A 24851-nucleotide genomic window follows, 5' to 3' on the forward strand; every position below is an offset into this window, starting at 1 on the left:
TTTTCGCCGCACGCACTCGCATCGCAGGTGGCCGTTTTCGGCGTCTACAAGAAGAAGACGAGATGAAGCGACGCTCGAAAGAGAAGAAGGCCTTCCTGATCTCCCGTTTAGAACGCGGCAGTGCTTTTTATTTACCCCAGGGCACAAGTTCGCCCACAATAAATAGTTGTATCTGGATTTCCTTAACTGTCCGTTACAATATGGATAGAATTGAACATGCTCTCAGGAACGGAGGAAGCCTAAAAGCAGTGAAGAAGAAACTAGGAATTGGCAAGAATCAGATGTATGCGTTAACAGACAAAGCCGGCAATATCATTACTAATATGGATGAGATAGTTCAAGTGGCTGAGGAGTTCTATAGAGATTTATAAAGTACCAGTGGCACCCACGACGATAATGGAAGAGAGAATAGTCTAGAGGAATTCGATATCCCACAGGTAACACCGGAAGAAGTAAAGAAAGCCTTGGGAGCTATGCAAAGGGGGAAGGCAGCTAGGGAGGATCAGGTAACAGCAGATTTGTTGAAGGATGGTGGGCAGATTGTTCTAGAGAAACTGGGCACCCTGTATACGCAATGCCTCAGGACTTCGAGCGTACCGGAATCTTGGAAAAACGCTAACATATTCCTAATCCATAAGAAAGGGGACGCCAAAGACTTGAAAAATTATAGACCTATCACTTTACTGTCCGTTGCCTACAAAGTATTCACTAAGGTAATTGTAAATAGAATCAGGAACACCTTAGACTTCCGTCAACCAAAGGACCAGGCAGGATTCTGTAACGGCTACTCAACAATAGACCATATTCCCACTATCAATCAGGTGATAGAAAAATGTGCGGAATATAACGAACATTTATATATAGCTTTCATTGATTACGAGAAAGCGTTTGATTCAGTCGAAACCTCAGCAGTCATGGAGGCATTGCGGAATCAGGGTGTAGACGAGCCGTATGTAAAAATACTGAAAGATATCTATAGCGGCTCCACAGCCACCGTAGTCCTCCTTTATGGAGGACTACGGAAAGCAACAACATCCCAATAAAGAAAGGCGTCAGGCAGGGAGATACGATCTCTCCGATGCTATTCACAGCGTGTTTACAGGAGGTATTCAGAGACCTGGATTGGGAAGAATTGGGGATAAGAGTTAATGGAGAATACCTTAGTAACTTGCGATTCGCTGATAATATTGCCTTGCTTAGTAACTCAGGGGACCAACTGCAATGCATGCCACTGACCTGGAGAGGCAAAGCCGAAGGGTGGGTCTAAAAATTAATCTGCAGAAAACTAAAGTAATGTGTAAACGTTTTGGTAGAGAACAACAGTTTACGATAGGTAGCGAGGCACTGGAAGTGGTAAGGGAATACATCTACTTAGGGCAGGTAGTGACCGCGGATCCGGATCATGAGACGGAAATAATCAGAAGAATAAGAATGGGCTGGGGTGCGTTTGGCAGGCATTCTCATATCATTAACAGCAGGTTGCCATTATCCCTCAAGAGGAAAGTTTGTAACAGCTGTGTCTTACCAGTACTCACGTACGGGGCAGAAACCTGGAGGCTTACGAAAAGGGTTCTACTTAAATTGAGGACGACGCAACGAGCTATGGAATGAAGAATGGTAGGTGTAGCGTTAAGGGATAAGAAAAGAGCAGATTGTGTGATGGAAAAAACGCGAGTTAATGATATCTTAGTTCAAATCAAGAAAAAGAAATGGGCATGGGCAGGACACGTAATGAGGAGGGAGGATAACCGATGGTCATTAAGAGTTACGGAATGGATTCCAAGGGAGGGCGGTAGAAAGTTAGGTGGGCGGATAAGATTAAGAAGTTTGCAGGGACAACATGGCCACAATTAGTACATGACCGGGGTAGTTGGAGAAGTATGAGAGAGGCCTTTGCCCTGCAGTGGGCATAACCAGGCTGATGACGATGATGATGATGATGATGATGATGATGATGATGATGAATTAGCAACATGACTAGGTGCATCCAAATATCCGTCTTCTAAACGGTAAATGAAGTGAACTTACAGCATAAATCCGCGCTGACGCTAATAGCCTAGTCTATGGTGCCGTCCTACTCCAGAGAAAAGAAGGACTTGAACGGGTGACAGCTTACGCTAGCCAGTCGCTACCAAAAGCGGAAGGCAATTATTCTACGACCGAAAAGGAATGCCTCGCCATAATTGTGGCTACAACAAAATTCTTCCCTCACCAGGATTATATGCAGACAAACTTACGGCCGCCACTTAAGTCCCCAAAACACGTCTGCAAAATAAATGCGTAGTTTCGTGGGCGTGTGCTCTTCAGACGCTCCATTCGCAATTACGCCTCCATCATAGCGTCCCTTACGAAGCTACTTGGCAGCAACGGGCCCCTCACTTCCTGGTTGCCCGAGTGCGACGAGAACTTCAAAGAGCTGCGTCGTTTGGTAATGTCTCTACCAATTTTATGGTTTCCTGACCCGGCAGCCCCTACCGAGGTGCGAACAGATGCCTGCTGTGTGGGCTTCAGCGCTGTTCTTGTCCAGTGTAAACAAGCGTTTCCTGAATACATCGCGGCTTATGCAATTCGTACACTTACTAAAGCTGAGACAAACTGCACTGTGGCAGAAAAAGGAAGCTTGGCTATCATCTAGGGTGTTACTAAGTTCCGGCCTTATTTCTATGGCTGTCCATTTGGATCAGTCAAAGACCAAATGCACTATGTTGGCTGTCGTCCATGAAATATCCATCCGACCATCTTTCTCGATGAGCACTTCGCCTGCAGGACTACGGTATCCCCGTGTTGTACCGCAGCGGACGCCAGAATTATGACGCCGACGCCGCGTTTCGCTCTCTCTTGCCTGACGACAATGCATGCTGCTTACTATCCCAGTTCGCTGTCTTTTCACTTGACCTTTCCGCCATCGCTGCTGAGCAAGGCAAACGCCATTGGATTGCCTCCGTTATATACTTACGTTCTGCTTCGTCAGCACTACCAACCACCCGCACTTTGCTTCAAGCTCACAATTTCGACGTACGTGACAATCTGCTTCGCCAACATAATTATAAGCCCCCACTGGCGCCAGTGGTAGTTATTAGCACCTCGCAGTCTGAGTTCTGAAATATGCGCAGCTTTCCATGCCGGTTCATAGTGTGCACACTGAGTAGTTTTCGAAACCTATACGCGCTTTCGAAAGCGGTGCTACTGCGCGAGGGATGTATACGTTCAGAAGTTCATTCGATATTGCCTTGAATGTCGGCGTCGGCAATATTCTCCCCGCCGTACGCCAGCCATTCAGCAACCTTTACTTTGCCCTACCCGGGTGCTCAGTGTGATCGGTATCGATTTGTTTGAGCCCCTTCCCCCGGCATCCCCCGCGGGGGCGCCTGCGTAAGCAGGCGTTTGGTGTGTTGCGACACCACGTACCCGAGCACACGAGGGTTGGATCCTCCCGCATGTAGCCGTGCGCGGCTTAGCCTTGTCCGGGGAAAAGGGGATTCTGGGGGTTGAGCCAATGCCGGGTGTTTGGACCTTTACGGCCCCCTCGGCGGCGGCAACAGACCCCTTTGGCCTCGGTTTCACGTCGACGGCGCCCCCGGATTGACCCACACGGGGGAAATCGGTAGTTGCTTTTTCCTGTCTCTTTCTCCCCCCAACCTTCGTCTTTCTCTCACTTTCCATCTTTCCTGTCTCCTTCTCATTTCTTTATTACTTCCGAGCTTCCTGACAGCAAGGGTTAACCTCGTGTGAGTAGCCAAACTTGGTTACGTCATATTTGGTTATAGTGGCAACGTACAGCTGGCGTTTGCAGGCCCTGTTTTTGAAGGCCCTGCAGCGTCCCCTTGTTGGACTCCATGGTGGGTGGCTAGCATTGCTGCCGAAAACTACATGACTACACATGGCTACTTCCTTCCCTTCACTACCTGATCGCCCTCAGAAAAGAGGGCGCACCGAAGATGTTTTCCAATTTTTCGCCAAGTCCACACTTTCCCCCGTTTTCGTGTTGTACACTCTGAGAAACCAGGCAAACCAGTGCGAACCGTCTCACCATTTTTTGTTTCAAAGTCGTTAACTGAAATTTTTGGTCCAGGATATAAGGCGTCGAGGATGGCAAGCGGTGATCTCCTCTTGGAGCTCCGCGATCAGAAGCAGTATGAGAAACTGCCAAAACTAGTGTCATTTGGGGAAACCCAAGTAATCGTAACCCCGCACCGTACTATGAATAGCGCCCGTGGCGTAGTTTCAGATGATGATCTCTTGGAGTTAACAGAAGCGGAACTCTTGGAGGGCGTCAGTGAACAGAATGTGATCAATGTTAAAGGAATTAAGATGAGGCGAGATGGCAAAGAAATCCTAACCAAGCACTTGATAATTACCTTCGGGTCAAGTATCCTGCCCGAGTCAATCGAGGCAGGGTATATTAAGCTCCGTGTTAGGCCATACGTGCCACACCCCCTGAGATGTTTCAAATGTCAACGTTTCGGCCACAGCTCGCAGAGCTGCCGAGGCCGCCAAACCTGTGCGAAATGCAGTGCCCACAAACACACCTCTGAAGCTTGTGAGAACTCTCTCCACTGCGTGAACTGTGATGGGGAACACGCCGCGTACTCGCGGTCCTGTCCATCATGGAAAAGAGAACAAGAAATGGTCACAAGCAAAGTTAAGGAAAACGTATCGTTCAAAGAGGCACGCAGGCGGGTAGCATACCTGCCAAAGAAAAGCTTTGCCGAAGTGGCGCGTCAGGGGGCAGGTCACAATGGCCTCCGGCGGCTGTCCGACCCACAAACAGTGAGTTGGCAGTTACGCCATCTGCCCCCACGGTGGTTGCAGCTAGCGCTGCTCCACTAACCGAGCAAAACGAACCATCGACCCCGAAGGTGGGCGCAGCCGAGGCTGCCGCAACCTCCCCGGCCCCTTCCATCGCTGGCAACAGCCAGCGCAGCCAAATCCCTCAGGGAGCCCCATGGACCTCCGGGCTGGTGGGCGCAGGGGTCTTGCCCTCCAAGGCGAAACTCTCTCTGGTAACTTCTCGCTCGCAAGAGCACGTGTCCGGAGCCTCACTAGAGGCAATGAACACTACACCTGTCCTCAAGGCGCACCAAACGCCTAAGGAACGGCGAGGCTCCCTCGAACGCTTCAGAAAGGGCAAAACCCCGATTACAGGGCCTCGAAAGAGCTCTGTAATCTAAGGCATCACTTCCGTTTCCGTACAAACAGCACCTATTTACTTCCAATATGGATACACAAATAATTCAATGGAGCATCAGAGGTCTCCTTAGAAACCTTAATGATGTGCAAGAACTCATCCACAAACACAATTTAAAAGTGCTGTGTTTACAGGAAACACATCTAAAACCAACGCAGTCAGGCTTTCTGACGCAATTCCGCATTTTTCGCTAGGACCATGACGATGCCAACACCTCGTCCGGTGGTGTAGCAATAATAGCTGATAAGTCCGTTGCATGCGGTGCTCTGGAACTTCAAACACCTCTTGAGGCAGTTGTGCTTCAGGCGTTATTTTTTGGAAGACTAATTAGCATTTGTTCTATCTACATACCGCCTAACTTTCGGCTCCATTGAACAGAACTCGAGGGATTAATAGATGCCCTGCCAGACGCATACATACTGGTTGGGGATTTCAATGCACACAATACTCTTTGGGGGGATTCCCGATGCGATGCAAGAGGTCGAATAATAGAACAAATCCTGTTTTCTTCAGGCGCCTGCGTGCTAAATAAGAAACAGCCAACATTTTACAGCCTTGCACATAACCCATACAGTTCCATAGATTTAAGCATAGCATCCCCGACTTCAGTACCCCGTTTAGATCGGAAAGTTATTCAGAACCATTATAGCTGATCCTTTCCCACACGCCCCTCGATGGAAGACTGCATCTGCAGACTGGGAAAATTTTAAGACGCTGACGTATATGCCTCGAAACGCTCTTAACGATCTTAATATAAACGATGCTGTTGCCTATTTTACCGCTTTTATGATTGACCCCGCATTGCAGTGTATCCCACAAACGAACGGGACCCCGAAGAAAAGGCGAGTGCCCTGGTGGAACGAAGATTGCAGGAATGCACGGAAAAAAAAAGAATAAGGCTTGCGACATGCTGCACCACTCTCCAACAACTGAGAACCTTATTAACTTCAAACATATAAAGTCCCAAGGAAGATGAACACGGCGCACTGCTAGAAGGGAAAGCTGGGGAAAATACGTCTCCAGCATTAACTCCTACAAACAAGAAGGAAAAGTATGGAGTCGGTTGAAAAAATTAGTAGGCCACCAATCTTACCTCCTACCTTTGGTTGATGTCCAAAATAGCCTTGAAGACCAGGCTAGGACAGCATTTCGAGCATGTGTCCAGCTCCGAACATTATTCGGAGTCTTTCCATAAACTAAAACAATCTGCAGAAAGCAAGCCGTTCATTAGAAAGTGTGGTGAAAACGAACCTTACAACCGTCCCTTCAGTGCTATGTAATTCAGAGCATCATTAAGCACTTGTCAAAGCTCTGCTCCCAGAGTCGACCGTATTATGTATGAGATGATCAAGCATCTGGACTCTAATGTTCAAATGGCTCTGCTGTCCCTCTTTAACACTATTTGGGCAACTGGGTTGCTTCCACTGGCATGGAGAGAAGCCATCGCAGTACCATTTCTATAACAATGTAAAGATGCATCCTCAGTGGAAAGTTACCGTCCCATAGCTTTAAGAAGTTGTCTTTGCAAACTTTATGAAAAAATGATAAACCGCAGGCTCTTACATTTTCTTGAAGAAAACAAACTGCTCGATCCTTATCAGTGCGGCTTTAGAGAAGGCCGTTCTACAAGAGACAGTCTTGTTCGCATAGAAGCAAATATCCGCGACGCTTTTATACACAAACAGTTTTTTCTGTCTGTCTTCCTCGACATGGAAAAAGCATATGATACAACATGGCGGTTTGGAATATTACGGCATCTTTCAGAAATTGGTATCCGCGGGAATATGCTTAACCTAATTGAAAGCTACTTATCAAATCGCACGGTCCGCGTCAGAGTTGGGAATGCTCTGTCGAGACCATATACACAGGAAACTGGGGTGCCGCAGGGAGGCGCACTCAGTTGTGTGCTTTTCATCGTAAAAATGAACGAACTCCTTACGTTCATCAGTACTGCACGGCGTGTTGTACTCCCTATATGTAGATGATATACAGATAGGTTTCAAGTCATGTAACCGCGCGATCTGTGAACGACACATCCAAATTGGACTGAACAAAGTGGCTAAATGGGCCAGAGAAAATGGCTTTAAAATCAATCCCAATAAAAGCTCATGTGTGTTATTCACACGAAAGGGAGGACTGGCCGCAGATCCCAATATACACTTAAATGGACAGCGCATACCTGTAAAAACACAAATTTCTGGGCATTATTCTGGATAAAAAATTAACTTTCATTCCGCACCTAAGATATCTTAAGCACAAATGCCTAAAAACAATGAACATTCTGAAAATCTTGTCGCATGCAACATGGGGCAGTGACATGAAATGCCTCATGAATGTCTAGAAAAGTCTTATACGTACACGCTTACACTACGGGGCCGTGGTTTACCAGTCTGCTACTCCAAGCGCCTAAAAGATTCTTGACCCTATTCATCACTTAGGTATCCGCCTGGCTACTCGTGCCTTCAGGACGAGTCCTGTAGAGTGCCTTTACGTTGAAGCCAGAGAGCGGTCGCTTCATGTTCAGAGGTCGTACTGCAGTTTCCTGTACCTTCTGAAAGTTAACGTGAACCGCGACCATCCGTGTTACGAAACCATAAACGACCTCGCATCTGCAACGCTGTTTGATAATCGACCTGCAGCTAGAGAACCATTTTCGCTGCGCGTTAGAAAACTTTCTGAGGAAATGGAAGTTCCGACTCTTGAGCAAAACCTTATGGTCCCAGCAAAGCCACTGCCGCCGTGGCAGTGGCAGCACATAGAATGCGATACATCCTTCGTAGATGTTTCAAAACACGCTCCAGAGGCACACATCAGAATGCATTTCTTAGAACTGTAGCACAAGTACCGGTACACAGAATTTTACACTGACGCTTCGAAGTCGCACGCTGGCGTTTCCTATGCAGCTGTCGGCCCATCAATCTCCGAATCTAACGTATTGCACCCGGAAACGAGCATCTTCACCGCAGAGACTTACGCAATACTGTCTCCTGTTCAACAAATCAAGAAAACAAAGCTACAGAAGGCCATTGTATTTACAGACTCCCTATCTGTCGTAAAACCTCTGATGTCACTCAAGAACCTCAAGAATCCCATACTCATTGATCTATATTAACTCCTGGGCAAATTATATTCGTGTAATAAACATGTCATAGTATGTTGGATGCCTGGTCACAGGGGCATCGAGGGCTACACGCTCGCTGATGAAATTGCGAAATCCATTACAAAAAAAGCTGGCAACTCTTCCATAGGTATCGCACCTTCAGACATAAAACTATTTTTGCGCAAAACACTGAGAAGGCATTGGCTACAGATGTGGGATACTGAAACTTCCAATAAACTCCATTTAATTGAGCCACACTTAGGCAATTGCGCACCAATATCAAAAACACGGCAAACTGAAGTCATTTTCCGCCGCCTTAGGAAAGGTCATACCTTTGGCACACACTCTTATCTATTGACCGGTAGCGAAGCTGCAACCTGTTGTAAATGTGGAGAGACACTGACTGTCCTTCACGTTCTGCTGGAGTGTCGGGAAGCGGAATCTCAAAGGAAAAGCACTTCCCTCTAGCGTACCGACAGCAGATCCCTTTACACCCATGTATGTTCCTTGGTGCTGACCCGCTTTTGAACCCCAAAACAGTTTTTAACTTTTTACAGGATGTTGACGCATTACAAATACTAGCCCCACAAGTTTCGTAGCACGGCCTCTAATCAGAGGCTCCTGCAGCGAAAACAGCGCTTTGTATAGCACTTGCTTCCGGGCCCTTTCACTTAAGGACCTCGTTGAGGCTGTAGTGCTACTGACATATATACATTTTTAGTACCTCACACCTTCATGTTATAACGTTTAGGTAAACAGCACACCTCACAAGCCATTGTCATCATGTTAACATGTTCATATCCTGCGTCTTGTCTTATGCCTCTATACAGCCGCACTATCTCGTCATAGACAGACTATACTCTTTGTTGTTATTTCTCTCACCGAGTACATAACACCATTGATTGGCGCTCTTTGGCCATGACTGGCCCTTGCGCCACAAAACCCTATACGTCATCATCATGCGCCGACATCGGCTAGAAACACGTGCTATTGTGCCCGCCGACCACATCAAGCGATACGCCATAACTGCCACCATCCCGACAGCTGCAGCGCCCGGTGTTGTCTCCTTCCTGCTTCTTCAATTCATCCTGTGTCATGGGCTACCTCAGGAACTGCTCAGAGATCGCGGACTCGTCTTCCAATCTGCAGTACTTGAAACCATTCATAAAGAGCTCCATGTTGTTCATCGGACAACTGCGGTGTACCATCCTCAAACCAATATCCTTACAGAACGCTTTAACTCTAGGCATGGCGATATGATTGTCATGTACGTCACCTCCAACCATACAAATTGGGGCGTCATCCTGCGATTCGCAACCTACGTGTACAACACCTTTACTCAGAGCACTACGGGCTTTGCACCCCTTTTTTTTACTATGCAGTCGGCATTTCTCACGCAACGTCGACACAATTATACCATACTGGCCCGATGCATCTGAATGTACGCATATTTCTGCCACGGCAAGACATGCTGAAGAGCGCTGCGATTTCGCACGGTCCTTTGCCTTCAGTGACCAAGAGCGCTAGAAGCGCACTCGCGGTGACTGCACTTCTGCACCTGACTTCCTTCCTGGAGCGCTTATGTGCATCTCGGTTCCTTCCGCTGCACCTGGTATCTTTTGAAAACTTGTACCCAAGTATCAAGGATGCTACCATATGGTCGAACACGTATCTCCCATCAAAAGCGTGATCAAACCTGTTGAGCCGTCTTCGGGCATGCGCCGTTGTGAGTGAGCCACCCTCGACGTCGAGCACCTCAAGCCGTATTGCAATCCAGCCACAGTGAGGAGCCGTTAGGTCGCCGGGCGGCTCCCTTTCCGTTGCCGGGGGTAATAGTAGCGGACTATCCTCTTCAGCGCTCTGCTCGGGTAATGCCGCTCGTGTTCAGAGTCCGTGCCCTGTTCTGACGGTAGGCCCAAATCGGTGGTGGCTAATAAACACCTTTAAAAAATATTGCCACATGCTACAGGTCTTTGTGACAAGAAATACTGCACCGGCAGACGAGCACTAGCCGCGAAGATGGCCGACCCAAAAACAACTTCGTCTCCTTTCCTTGCAGAACGCTGGCTCGCACTCGCCACACCTGGCGACCAAGTGGCATTTTCACCTTCAGAAAAAAGGGCGTCCTTCCGCTGCTCGTGCAAGTGGACGTAGGTAAAGCACAAAGGCGGAACAAACATACAGTATGCACGAGGGGAGCGGAGAAAAAAGACATAAAGTTGTGTTGTTACACTACTTTGTGAAATAAAGCTTGAAACGTACAACGTGTACAATATCCTACTGGTGCTTTCGACGTTGCGATGATACGGCACTATCCGGGAGAACCTCGTACTTCACGTCACTAATGCGATGCAATACTTTGCGGGGTCCAAAGTAGCGACTGAGCAGCTTCTCTGACAACCCATGCCAGTGAATCGGCTTCCACCCCCAAAGTTGATCGCCCGGGTGGTATTCAACTTGGCAATGGCGAAGATTGTCACGGCGTGCATCTGCATTCTGCTGTTGCGCGTTGTGCAGGCATGCCAATTAGCGACCTTCTTCGGCATACTCCATAAATTGCTCAGCGCCAGAGGTGACGAACACGTCATAATCATGCGAAAGCATCGCATCCAGCGTGGTATGGATCATACGTTCGTAGACAAGACGGAAGAGCTTGAGTCGCGTTCTTTCCTCCATGGCTGTGTTTTACGCAAATGCTACGTACGGTAGGACCTGATCCATGTCTTGTGCTGTAAATAGGTTTACCTGGATAACATGTCGGTGATGGTTTTGGTCAAGCGTTCGGTCAACCCGTTCTTTTGCGCATGATATGCAGTGGTCTTGCGATGGCTTGTGTAGTTTAGCTTGAATACGTCGTCAGTCAGCTGTGCCTTTGAAGCTGTGCCTCTGTCAGTGATCACGCCCGCCAGGGCGCCATGTCGAAGAGCGATCTGGTCTATAAAAGATTGGGCAACATCGGCAAACGTGCCGTTTTGTGAAGCCCTTGTCCCGGCGTATCTTGTTAAGTAGTCTGTAGCGACTACGATCCACTTGTTTCCGGCTGATGGCAAAGGACAAGACTCGAATGAGTCCATTCCTATGTGATCGAATTCGGCCTACGTGGTGGGATAGGTTGCTCCATCCCCGCGGACTTCAGTGGCTGGAATTTGCGGCGTTGACACTCACGACAACGTTTTACGTAGCTTTAACAGATGTAGAAAGTTTGGGCTAGTAGTACGCCTGTTGAACTCTGGTGATGGTGCGTGAGGAATAAGTGACGAGATGTGGGCTTGTCCTGGCAGGCAAGGAGAACGTCTCGGCTGGAGACGAAGACGACTTTTTCCGAAGCTCTCCTTCACTGCATCTAAACGTTCATAATCTTACACGAGCGTCTCCAAGAAAACTGTAAACAAGATCATCACCGGGCGATGCCGTTGCGCCGCTGAAAGCACGGAGCTCCCTACAATAATTTCTAGAGGAAACTAGAGCACTGCGATAGTTCAACAAGCGTGGAAATGAGGCGTAATACATGGATTTGCCTGATCTTCACCTTTTTGGCTTTCAGACGTTCTTGCGGTCTTGTGTATTGAGCTTTGTCTGTGTTCATTGCTCTCAATTTGAAAACTCTTAATTTTGTAAATGAACAAGGCTGTAGCATTTTTCGAACACGCATTGTCACCATCGTCATCCACTGCAGGTGGAAGGCCCCTCCTAGTTATATCAATTTACTGCTGTCCTGTGCCAGCTGATTACAACTTGCGCTTGCAAATTTCCTAATTTCATCACACCATCCAGTCTTCTGCTGTCCTCGACTGCGCTTCCCTTCCATTGGTACCCATTCTACAACTCTAATTGCTGGTCTGTTAACTGCCCTACAAGATACGCGGCCTGCACAGGACCTTTTCTTTCTCTTGGAGTATCGGCTATGGCTGTTCGCTCTCGGATCCACACCGCCCTCTTCACGTATCTTAACGTTACTTTTACCATTTTTCCTTCCATACCTCCTTGCAAACAATGGTTAATAATAAAGCAATACCGCCTGTCAAGATGGTGAACGCGAAAGCCGCTAGGCGCTTGAACGTGTGCTCGCTCGACCACGAGAAATTATTACGCGTCTTCAAAGCCACTTGTCGGCGCATACGCACATGGGGTAATTGTTTCAATATCGGTCTTTTGTGCCATAGAATTCCTCTGTCCTAATCCTGCTGTCCGAGAAGTATATTATTGCCTATTCAGTTATTTAGAACATCGTATTTTCTTGAATATTATGAGTTCGCAAAGTCACGAACCCACTTACCAGCAAACTGAAAAAAACTCAAACTGAAACTTTATTTCTCAAGAGCATCAGAAAATATATGTACAAAGAATATTGGGACCGATAGCCTAAAATGCCTAGTGGCCGGTCCAGGGCAATATACAATATATATATATATATATATATATATATATATATATATATATATATATATATATTGCCCTGGACCGGCCACTAGGCATTTTAGGCTATCGGTCCCAATATTCTTTGTACATATATTTTCTGATGCTCTTGAGAAATAAAGTTTCAGTTTGAGTTTTTTTCAGTTTGCTGGTAAGTAGTTACGGTGAAGTGAAGGAAGAAGTTGAATTGGACTAGAGGAAGACGAAGTCTGGCAGTTGCCTGAACGCCTTATACACCATTTGTGAATATACAATATTTTACACTCGTGGGCCTGCTTTCTTCCTGCAACATTTTGGTGGAAGGTGTGGGGTACAATCACGGAACTTCGCAGTGGACGTCATCTACATGCCGCCACAATGGCAAATCAACCGACACAAGCGACAACGCCTCAGCAGTCCGTGCCAACGGCCATCCTCACTCATCCGCGGGACCAGGGGACTTTTTGTGGCACGGACAACGCCGACGTCAAGGACTGGCTTACGATGTACGAGCGAGTGTGCGACCACAGGTGGGATCCAAGAATGATGCTAGCAAACGTGATATTTTATCTGAGGGGAACTGCGAAGCAATGGTACGACACACATGAAGCTGACCTAACGAGCTGGGATGTCAGCAAAGAAAAAATGCGAGACCTGTTTGGCGGACCTGTCGGTCGTCAGCTGGCAGGAAAATAAGAACTTGCATGCCACGCTCAAACGTCCACAGAATCCTATGTCGCGTACATACAGGATGTGCTGGCCCTCTGTCGCAAGGCTGATGACAACATGACCGAGGCAGACAGGATTTGTCATATACTGAAAGGTATTGCAGATGATGCCTTCAATCTCCTTATGTGTAAGGATTGTGCCACTGTGGATGCAATTATAAAGGAGTGCCGGCGCTTCGAATAAGCAAAGGGCCGCCGCGTCGCTCAAACTTTCGACCGATTGCCCAATACCGCCGCGACATCTTCTTGCGAAGACCCGCCGCGGTTCGTTCAGCACACAGGGCCGGAAGAAATAACGCGCATCGTTCGCCGTGAGCTTGAGGCCATGGGGCCGGCTTCAGTTCGTTCAGCCTGTCGGGAAAGCGTACCCGCTATCTCCCTTATACGAGCGGTCGTTCGGGAGGAAATAGCAAGTTTGTGCATTCCATCTTTCTGCTCAGTCCGCCATACAAACACCTACAAGATTTCTCCGGCCGCCGCTCCCAGACGCAAAGCTTTCCGCTACTCCGTCGCAACCCAGCGAACTGGCGCACAGTGGATGATAAACCCATCAGTTTTATTTGTTCCGGTATTGGACACATCGCCTGTCATTGCCGCAACCACTGGTAGTCGCCTCCTTGGTGGTCGTCTCCAAGTCACTACCGCCAAGTACCAGACAATCGTACTTTCTCGCCCTATACGCCGACTAGGAACATCAACGCCGGCAGTGCTTCACCAAGATCCAGCCGCTCCCCGTCTCTACAAGGTCGTAGGTCCCGTTCGCCTCTCGTTCACCGCTCTTCGTCCCCTCCTGCAATCGGTCGCTTCGCTTCGGGAAACTGGGCGGTGCAGCTCTCGGAGGTGAAGCTGTAACTACGACCCGGCCCACAAATCCTCTGTTGAGCCTGCCTGCATGTGGAAACCTACTGGACGTTGAAGTTGATGGCGTTCCTGTTAGATCGCTCGTTGATACAGGAGCGCAGCTTTCAGTTATGAGCGATATATACTCTCCACCGAAGGCTCAAAAAGGTTCTGACACCCGACGTACCGTGCACTGTGCGAGTCACCGATGGGAGTACTTCACCTGTCCTTGGTATGTGCACAGCACGTGTGACCAATGGGCCCATTATACGGTTGTTCTATTTACCGTCCTTGAACTCTGTCCACACGACCTAATTCTGGGCCTCGACTTCCTTTAGAAACACTCTACCCAAATTGACAGCTCCGCAGGTGTTGTACAGTTGGACCTGCCGCTTCCTGCCGACGCAACCACTTGTGCTTCACACCGCTTATGTTGTGCTGAGTTTGCAAGACTGTCTCCACAGGCGACTACAAATGTCCTCCTGACGCCCTGTCCTCCCGTACCTGATGGCGAGTACGTCGTGTCGCCGCTTACTGACGTGGTTTTGCCGCGCAATATTGCCCTACCGAGCACCCTAATCCGAATCCACGAAAACTGCGCTCGCGTGCCCATCCTCAATTTTGGATTTTCGTCGCATGTGCTGCCACACGGTATCGCCATAGCGCATATCACTCTTTTGGAAGAGCTTGAGATTTCTTCTTTGACCTCTGAATCCTTCCTCAGTACCAACGGACCTTTGTCACCCACTCCTTCGTACTCGACGCCTGCGGACGATGTTTCTAAGACACTCGCCCCTGACCTTCCTTCCGAGCAAACAACAGCTCTTCGTCACCTCCTGTCATCTTATCGGGACATCTTTGATTCGGACGACCGTCCACTTGGCCAGACATCTGTTGTCACGCACCGCATCAACACCGGTGACGCCAGCGCCATTCGCAGGCAGCCATATCGTGTCTCCGCAACAGAAAGGGCCATCATACAGAGAGGTAGACAGGATGATGGACAAGGACATCATTGAACCTTCCAGTAGTCCGTGGGCGTCACCGGTTGTCTTAGTAAAAAAAAAGACAACTCGTGGTGCTTCTGCGTTGACTACCGTCACCTCAACAGGATAACAAAGAAGGATGTTTATCCCCTACCTCGCACTGATGACGCTTTTGACTGCCTTCACGGATCTCAATACTCTTCATCAATTGACCTCCGCTCCGGCTATTGGCAGATTAGCGTCGATGACATGGACCGCGAGAAAACCGCCTTCGTCACACCGGACGATCTGTACCAATTTAAAGTAATGCCCTTTGGATTATGCAATGCGCCAGCTACATTCGAGCGAATGATGGACTCTCTCTCGCGCGGCTTGAAGTGGTCTACATGCATGTGTTACATCGATGATGTGATTGTGTTTTCGCCTAACTTTGAGAGCCACCTGTGGCGCCTCACAACTATACTCTCCGTGTTTGCAGGGCTGACCTTCAGCTGAACTCTTCAAAGTGCCATTTCGGTCGCCGCGAAATCGACATGCTGGGCCATCTCGTAAACGCCGCCGGAATCCAGCCTGATCCACAGAAAGTTCACGCGTGCGAAATTTTCCTGTACCGTGTTCAACAAACGATGTCCGTTGTTTTCTGGGCTTATGCTTTTATTTCCGGTGATTTGTGAAAAATTTTGCGGACATCGCTCACTCTCTCACTGACCTTCTTACGAACGACGTCTCTTTCTCTTGGGGACCACTGCAGGAGAAAGCCTTCTCTACCCTGATTTAGCGACCACTGCAGGAGAAAACCTTCTCTACCCTGATTTAGCGACCACAGCAGGAGAAAACCTTCTCTACCCTGATTTAGCGGCTTACAAGTTCCCTGATTCTCTCACACTTTGACCCTTCTGCGCCCACTGAAGTAGGAACTGACGCGAGTGGTCATGGCATCGGCGCTGTCTTCGCTCAGCGCCAACAGGGCCAAGACCGTGTCAGCGCTTACGCTAGACGCCTTCTTTCCACGCCCTAGCGAAATTACTCCATTACTGAGAGAGAATGTCTCGCGCTCGTATGGGCGGTCGCGAAATTTTGATGGCACCTTTTCGGTGGAGCTTCTGTGCCGTAACCGATCATCACGCCCTCTGCTGGCTCTCCGCTTTGAAGGATCCAACAGGACGACTTGCACGTTCGGCATTGCATCTACAAGAATATACATTTTCAATTATGTATAAGTCAGGACGCCTGCATAAAGACGCTGACTGCCTGTCCCTCAATCCCGTGGATCAACCGGACGATACCGGTGCAGACTCGGACATCAATGTTCTATCCCTCTCCGGATTCCTCCATATTGGTGACAAGCAGCGCAAAGATCCTGTTCTTCGAACATTTATGGAACGCTTAAGCTCCTCGCCCAATGACCCGTCCCTTTGGATGTTCACCTTGCGCGATGGAACTTTATACCGTCGCAGCGTTCGTCCTGACGGCCCGCAGCTCCTCCTAGTCGTTCTCAAGCACCTTCGACTCGCCGTGCGCAAGCAACTTCACGACGCTCCTACTGCTGGACATTTGGGCATCACTCGTACTTACAACCACCTGCGACGCCGCTTCTTCTGGTTCGGCATTTATCGCTCTGCGCGCCGTTATGTCGCTTTTTGCGACCTGTGTCAGCGCCGGAAGACGCCTGCTATGCCTCCCGCTGGTTTGCTTAAACCAATTGACATACCTACAGAGCCTTTCTTCCGTGTGGGCGTCGACCTCCTTGCCACCTTTCCAATTTCCATCAAAGGAAACAAATGGGTTGCTGTAGCAGCCGATTATACCACGAGATATGCCATTGCATGAGCGCTGCCAACCAGCTGCGCTACGGATGTCGCCAACTTCTTACTATTTGACGTCATCCTGCACCACGGCACCCCTCGCCAGTTGCTGACGGATCGCGGCGGCTACTTTCTATCGAAGGTCGTCGATTACCTGCTCCGCTCCTGTTGTACAGGACACCAGATCGCTACCGCGTACCACCCTCAAACGAACGGCCTCACCGAGCGATTCAACCGCACCCTAACTGAAATGCTCGCCATGTACGTTTCCGACAATCACCGCGACTGGGACGTCGCTTTACCATACATCACTTTCGCATACAACTCGCCCCGTCATGACACTGCCGGATTTTCCCCATTTCGCCCGCTGCATGACCGCGACCCCACCTTGCCCTTCGACACGTTGCTACCTTCCGCAGTACAATCACCCAGCACTGGTTACGCTCGCGATGCTATTGACTTAGCCGCCCAGGCCCGAGATGTCACCCGTCATCGCCTATCAGTCTCGCAAGCTTCTCAAAAGCGACGCTACGACCTTCGGCCCAAAGACCACCTTTTTTCACCTGGTTCCCTTGTCTTTCGCGTTATTCTCTTTCCCGTTAGTCTGGTCCGTACCACATCTTAAGCAAACTGTCCGACGTGACATACGAGATCGCCCTAGTCGGTCAGCCTTCAGTGCCTCCCAACGTAACCAGCGATGTTGTTCACGTCGCCAGGCTCAAGCCCTATGTCCCCCCATTAAGTCAGGCTCTATAACTTGCACCGGGACGGAGCTACCCCACCAGGAGGGTGATGTTACGGCGAATTAAGGAAGAAGTTGAATTGGACTAGAGGAAGACGAAGTCTAGCAGTTTCCTGAAAGCCATATACACCATTTGTAAATACACACACACATATATATATATATATATATATATATATATATATATATACGCGTATATAGGTATACCTATAATACGTAAAGAACATATAGTGAGCATAAATCTCAGCCATGTCTGTCAATAGACTCGCAATTTCGCAGGTCTGGCATAGACAGAAAAAATGACTTACATGCTAGGCCAAAATTACGTGCAGTTTTTATTTCAAGGGGGACCATGTTCCAAATTTTAGTGCCATAAATTTTTTGCCATAAACGTTACGACATTTGGGCAGGTTAAAGTTACCGTATGAAGCATTGCGTATAGTATTGGTATTGGTATTGGTATTGCGTATAGGAACGGAAAAAAATATCGACAGGAAGAAGCGAGTTTCTATTAGTTATATTATTGATTGTAAAAGCAATCTTCTAATCGCGCAACATCGGAACTGGAAGAACGCGTTGCGATTGAAAAATGTTACGTATAGGTTGATCTTCGCTTATGACTCAACATTCGCTTTTGGATTCGTTCTAGAGGTTTTAGATAACTAGTGTACGTGACACCACATAAAACCAGGCTGTAACTCATGTGCCATTAACATAGTAAAAAGTAGAGTGTACGTAGTATAGCCTGCGAAAAATATTGGCGAGCATTTATTAGAGTATATCATCCATAGGCAACCATTGCGCATAGATTCTCTACTGGCTCATGCCAGTGCAAGTTCTCATCCAAACTGACCCCTACATATTTCAAAGAAGGGACTTGTTGAAAAAAAATATTGTTTAATGATAGTTTAAGAATTGCGGTATCAATATGATTCCTGCGAGAGTGAAATACAACGCATTTTGTTTTTGCACAGTTGATAGTCAAGTGAAATTTGGCAAACCATACCGAGATGTTTGTCAAATCGCTCATCACGTCGTTCTGGAGGGCTGGAAGAAAGTGCCCTGTAAAAATCGAAGCTGTGTCGTCCACGTACATGAATTCCTTTGACCTATGCTGGGCTTGTGGGACATCATGTATATAAAGGGAGGACAACATCTGGCCTAAAACTGATCCCTTGGGTACCCAACAGATAATATTGCTGTACGATGAATTAATGGGACCAATGACAACCTTTTACTTACGTGCCGATAGATAACTAGAGAAGCAATCAAGTGAGTTATCTGTGATTCCATAGCCACGCATTTTTTGGACGCACGTGTTGGCTAAGCTGATACAGCTTGAGCAGGATAGTACTAGCTAGAGCTATGTCAAGCTATAGTTTAGACATCATTAAGATTGCTAGCACTCGATGTCTCTGATACCCCTGTCAGATGGCAAATCTAATATCATTTCCAACAAATGACATTTGTTGCGTTTAAAGTCATTACCACAGTGCGCTGTCACACGGCAAAAACTAATGTCATTTGAAAATGGTGACAATGACGATAGTAAAAAAAAAGCACGCAAAAATAGCCTCAAACCCACTTTTCTCCAATAATGATTTTATAATATGCTAAATGCCACTGGAATATGTAATCATCCCTTTCACCAGATATACTGTTCGATCACTAACTTGTCGACATTGACAACGAATTCGAGTCAAGCCAAGCCAAAGATAAGGCCAGCAACATGGCGAAAAGCACGATGGGCGCGTCTGCTACGTCTGCTAAAGTGGAATGCGAACGGCAGTTGCATGTCATCGCCGTTCTGATGCGCATGCGGGCTCCTAATATTATCATTCTTCCCGCGTACCACAGGAAAATACGCGCATGCTTTTACGTCAAGCCAATCGAAGTGGCCGCTGCCGATGCGAACCAACACGACTGCTGCAGTGAAAGCTAAAGACGGCTGTCTACTCACTGTATTGAGAGTAGCTTTCTGTAAATACACACTTCACTGTCGTTAACTTAATAACTAGGTAACAAAATTGAAAGAGTAATAGTTATTTTTTGTTAAACAAAAACAAAGAAGCATGTACTGTTTGCGAAACAAGGGCACTCTCGTGGTGTCGGGGATACAGATTCGGTTCCAAAACGAATGCGAATCAGTTCGGCGAACTCATTCGTTTGTAAATGTCATTTTCAACGAATGTCATTACGTTTTACCGTGTGACGGCAAGCAAATGGCATTATCAGCGAATGCCATTCGTCGTAAATGATATTAGATTTGCTGGGTGAAAGGGGTATAACCTATACGCACTATCAACTGTGAAGATGTTTAGTCAGAACAACATGTCAAAAAATTTAAACGTCAAGGCTAGCGGCATAGTTCATGCCCATACGCTCAAAATCATCGATAAAAACCCTCCAAAGAGATCAGTCATGACCTTCTAGGCGCCAGCTTATCACGGCATGCCTGGCAACAAGGTCTCCAACCACGTGGCTCGAGATTAGACCCACCGAGCCGACGCGTAGGAATCTGAACCCGAGCGCATGCACCCTGTCGTCTCGTACTAAGACATCACGCAATAATACAAGCTAACCTGCAGAACATACATATCCCAATAAAGTCACTGGCTTGAGAACAGGAGCAATTTCTCCGTGCTCTACAAGTTAGTACATTTCTTCACCTAACCAGAAATCACCTCATAGCCCCTACAGAATTCCATTTTATTTATTTATTTATTTATTTATATTTATTTATTTATTTATTTATTTATACCTTAATTACCCTGTTCGAAGTTTTACACGAAGGGTGGTCATATCTAGGTATATTTTCAATGAATACTTTGAACGACCATGACTGGAGTGGTCTACCGCTTCAGCAGGTAGATGATTCCAGTCTTTCGCTGTTGGAACGAAGAAAGAGTTCAGATGAGTGGCGCTGCGAGCCGGAGGGCGAGAAAGAGCCTTTGAATGGCCATGACTGGTTAAAGTGCGAGGCGCAGGCGTGATGTCGGTCTGGTGAAGCAGAGAGTGATAAGACTTGTAAAGAGACATATCCTTTCTTGCTGTTTTGTGGCGGTACTCTAAGCTTGGATGGTTCAGAAATGACGCCAGTGTGCTAAGAGTTGCTGGAGCGAATAAACCTTGCTTCGCGATTCTGTATGAATTCTAGTGCTGTGGCCAGGTTAGATTGGTATGGGTCCCCCAGTGTGCATGCGCCTTCCATTCTGCGTTGAGCAAACGTTAGATAAGCTAGCTGCTTAACAAGACGTAGATTACAATGCAGGTAGCACAGAACACGATTGGCATTATTGGTAATGCTGCAAATATGTGAGGACCAACCAAGGTTACTGGACAAGTGCTTAGAAGAAGTCACAGCACATATTTCAGAACCGGCGATAACGTATCTAGCCGAAATAAAAAAAAATGGCGATGGTAGAAAGTAAGCAGCGATGTTTTTTTTTTCTTTGACGTTGAGAGACATTGGCGAATCGTTACACCCAAGTTTCAATGATCTTAAGGTCGAACTCGAGAGCAGGAAAATTAGCGTCCTTGGTTATAGGACGATAGATTACGCAATCACCTATAAAGAAACACATTTTCGACGAACATCCCGGTAACTCGCAAAGGTATATTCCGAAGAACAGCGATGTGGCAAGCCGGAGATAAAGGCTGATAAATTAGACGAGCATTGGTTAGCGTAAACAAACTGCTGAAGTTTAGTCAGAAAGTTGCGTATCCATTGGAGAAATCGAAGGTTAAGATTAAGACGCGATGGTTTTGGGAAGAGGAACTTTGTCAAAAGCCATTTGGCAATCAAGGAAGAGGGTATCCATGGGTACGTTTTGATCAAGATGTGAGCTGATGTCATTAACGAAGAGAGCTAGTGGAGTCTCAAAGACGTGACTTTCTGAAAACCATGTTGATTAGGATTGAAAAACAAATAGCGGATGTTAGCTACTTTATAATATGCGAATAAATTATATGCGCCATTAGTTTAAAAAAAGAAAGAACACTGGTGAGGAAACATGGGCGATAATTGGGCCACGATGACGATGATCCTTGTTTTTGGTATTGGAATTATTTTACCTGTTTTCCAGTCTTGCTGCACCACTCCAAATGACGACGATTGCTGAAAAATATGACACAAGAGTGCACTAGAATTTGGAATTGATCCCATTCATGTCGGCCGAGGATGTTAACTTGAGGAATTCTGTTAGTTTTGTGATACCGTGTGCCTCAAAAGTTCTGTTTGGCATGGTTGGTTGGTTGAGCTATGTATAGTCTGGGAGGTCAGTGTTAGGTGAGAAGTGAACGCGGAAGAAAAGGCAGAGTTTAGTACTTCAGATGCTTTATCGTCAGGAACACTGTTATCATCGTCATCATATAGTAATAATGGTTTAAAGTTATTTTGGTTAATGCATTTCCAGAACTGTTCTGGGATTCTTTTGCGGCATGCTATGGAGTGTTGAGTAAAAGGTTCGTTTAGCTGTTGCGGCCAAAAAATCAACCGCCTTTTCACTGGCGGGATATATCCCGAGAAAAGAGCGGCATAGCTAGGTGTGGCGTTGCGAAATAGTCTTTTATTTTTATTCTTTAGTCGTTTTAAAGTGTTGCGGAACCACTGGGACGAAGGTTGCTCGGTTAAAGTGAAAGTTTGTATGTAAGTCTTAATGAGTTTGATTCTTTTGTGTCTAAACAGCGAGCAGTAGATGCCTACTCTGTGCTTCGAGAAATCTCTAATATACCCGCCGTAAAACTCGCTGCATTAGTTGCGAGCTCGGTTTAGCGGACGCTTTCGTATCATTTTAATGGGTTGAGAATGGAAAATCGACTGACTTTATTCAAAAGTAACAACAGGTTTGCCGTGTGGCATTGGTGGCGCCCCAGTCGGGCAGCCACCTCTTTTGCAAGAAAGAGCAGGCGGAAATGACCCCCACGTGTGGGAGGCAAGGACGGGTAACTGAATTTCACAGAAGCGGGGAGAACGTATAGCGATGAATGGTCCCTATAACGGCTGTCCCTACAATGCCGAAGCCTTAAGTGTGAATGGCGGGACGAATGAAGCGTTAATGTTCAAGATAGCCTGGCTTCACGCAGTCGCATGGCGTACGTCAATCTTCAAGGTTTTCTCTGAACGCAAAACTGCATGAAAGGAGCCTCCATAGGAAGAAGTCAATGGTGGATTGATACGGTCGGGCCGCAGAAGACTTGAGTGGATGCATCCATTGTCGGGAAACTAAACACCAGCGGCCCGCGGGCAATACAAGGTGGTGTAGGTCGCAGCTGGTCAAGTCAGGAATGTAGCCTAACTCTTGCGGCACCGCTGGCGGAGTGCCTTACTTGGCGACGAAAAACCTGCATGGAACGTGGATTGATCAGCCATAGAGCATCGCGGTTGCGCTGACGCCGAGGTCATCCTTGATTGTCATTCGCAGCCCCAGTAGTGCTAGGGGCAGCATTTCCACCCAGTGCTGTCTGTACAGCGTGGCGGTCAATGACGCCTTCACTTGTCGGCGGAGATGCTCGACCATGCATTTGCACAGAGGACGGTAAGCCGTGGTGTTATGAAGTAGCGCGCGGAGCTGTCTTGCTAGGGCAGAAGAAAGCGAGCTTTGGAACGGTTGGCCTCGGGCAGTAGTTATTGGCAAAGGACAACCATACCGCGACCCCCAAGCACCAACAAATACTTCTCGTACTGTTCCGGCCATGATGTCTTCTAGAGGCGTCGCCACGGGCCACCTTGGGTACCTGTCGACACACGTGAGGAAGTACCTGAAACCTTGGCAGGATAGAAAGAGGCCCCAACAAGTCGAAATGCATGTGATCGGAACAGCTGCACCGATGAACACGGGTGCCGGGTCACTTTCCCGGCTCGACAGACTCTGTGGCTTTTTGCCCAGCTTCGAATATCTTTGTTGATCCCTGGCCAGACGAAGTGGTCTGTGATAAACCTCTGTGTCGGTTTGATGCCGGCATGGCTTAGCCTTTGCGGTGAATACAATATTGGCCGCCAAACTGAAGGGGTACAAATGGCCGAAGAGCTGCCTGCGAAGTGTTGCGCATGACCAAATTTATTGTGTAGGTAAGTAGCACCTCCGCCAGCTGGACCGACGACAATTTTTCCCACAATTGGCGCAGCTTGGGGTCATTTTCAAGCCGGAAGCTTGAGCTCGGCAATGAGCAGGACTAGCAAGCACAGCACCGATCTGGGACAGTGTGTCGGCTACCTGATTTTTAAACCCAGGGGTATAGCGGTTGGCCGCGGAACATTCGGAGATAAAGGAAAGTTGCCGAAGCTCACGTTCGAAGTACGAGGAACTGTTTTGAAAAGCAAGGTTAACAGCTTGTGGTCGGTCGGAATGTAAGATCTATAACCTTCCAGAAAAAACTGAATATGCTTTACAGCGCAATAGATGCCCAACTTCTCATTCCCGAAGGTGCTGTAGCGAGCTTCTGTAGGTTTCAGGCGCTTTCAGACGAAATCCAGCGGTCTCCAGACGGTTTCATCGTGCTCCTGCAGGCCTACACCCACTGCCGTGGTCAAAGCGTCTACTACAAGGCGAGTTGGTGCATCGGGCGACGACTGAGCCAGCGACACTGCTGTCGCCAACCACGCTTTGGCTTCCTGCAAGAGGTGTTCGTGATTCGAGCACCAGTGGAAGGTACGCGGTTTTTTGGAGTCGCGAGGCAGCAAGTCGGTAAATGGTTGAAGAACTTGCGCACAGTATGGCATGAAGCGACTGTGAAAATTTATGACCCTAAGAAACCTGAGGTACTTTCAGAAGGAGGTCGGAGAGGGAAAGACCTCGACTGCCCGCACCCGTGATGCCAGTTGCATGATACCTTTGGGTGAAATGCAATGACCGAGACAGTCTATGGCTTCAAATCCGAAAATTCTTTGCTGGGGCTGAAGGAAGAGGTCGTGTTGATTCAGTGGCTGAGATAGAAGGTGAAAATGCTCTTTGGTTTCTTCGTCTACGCGACATGCAGTGGAAATGCCGTCAAGGCAGAAAAATGAACGGAAATCCACAGGTAACCTCGTCCATGAGCCTTTAAAGCGTTTGCGCCGCAGTATTCAA

This window comes from Dermacentor andersoni, chromosome 8, assembly GCF_023375885.2.
Source record: "Dermacentor andersoni chromosome 8, qqDerAnde1_hic_scaffold, whole genome shotgun sequence".
NCBI lineage: Eukaryota > Metazoa > Arthropoda > Arachnida > Ixodida > Ixodidae > Dermacentor > Dermacentor andersoni.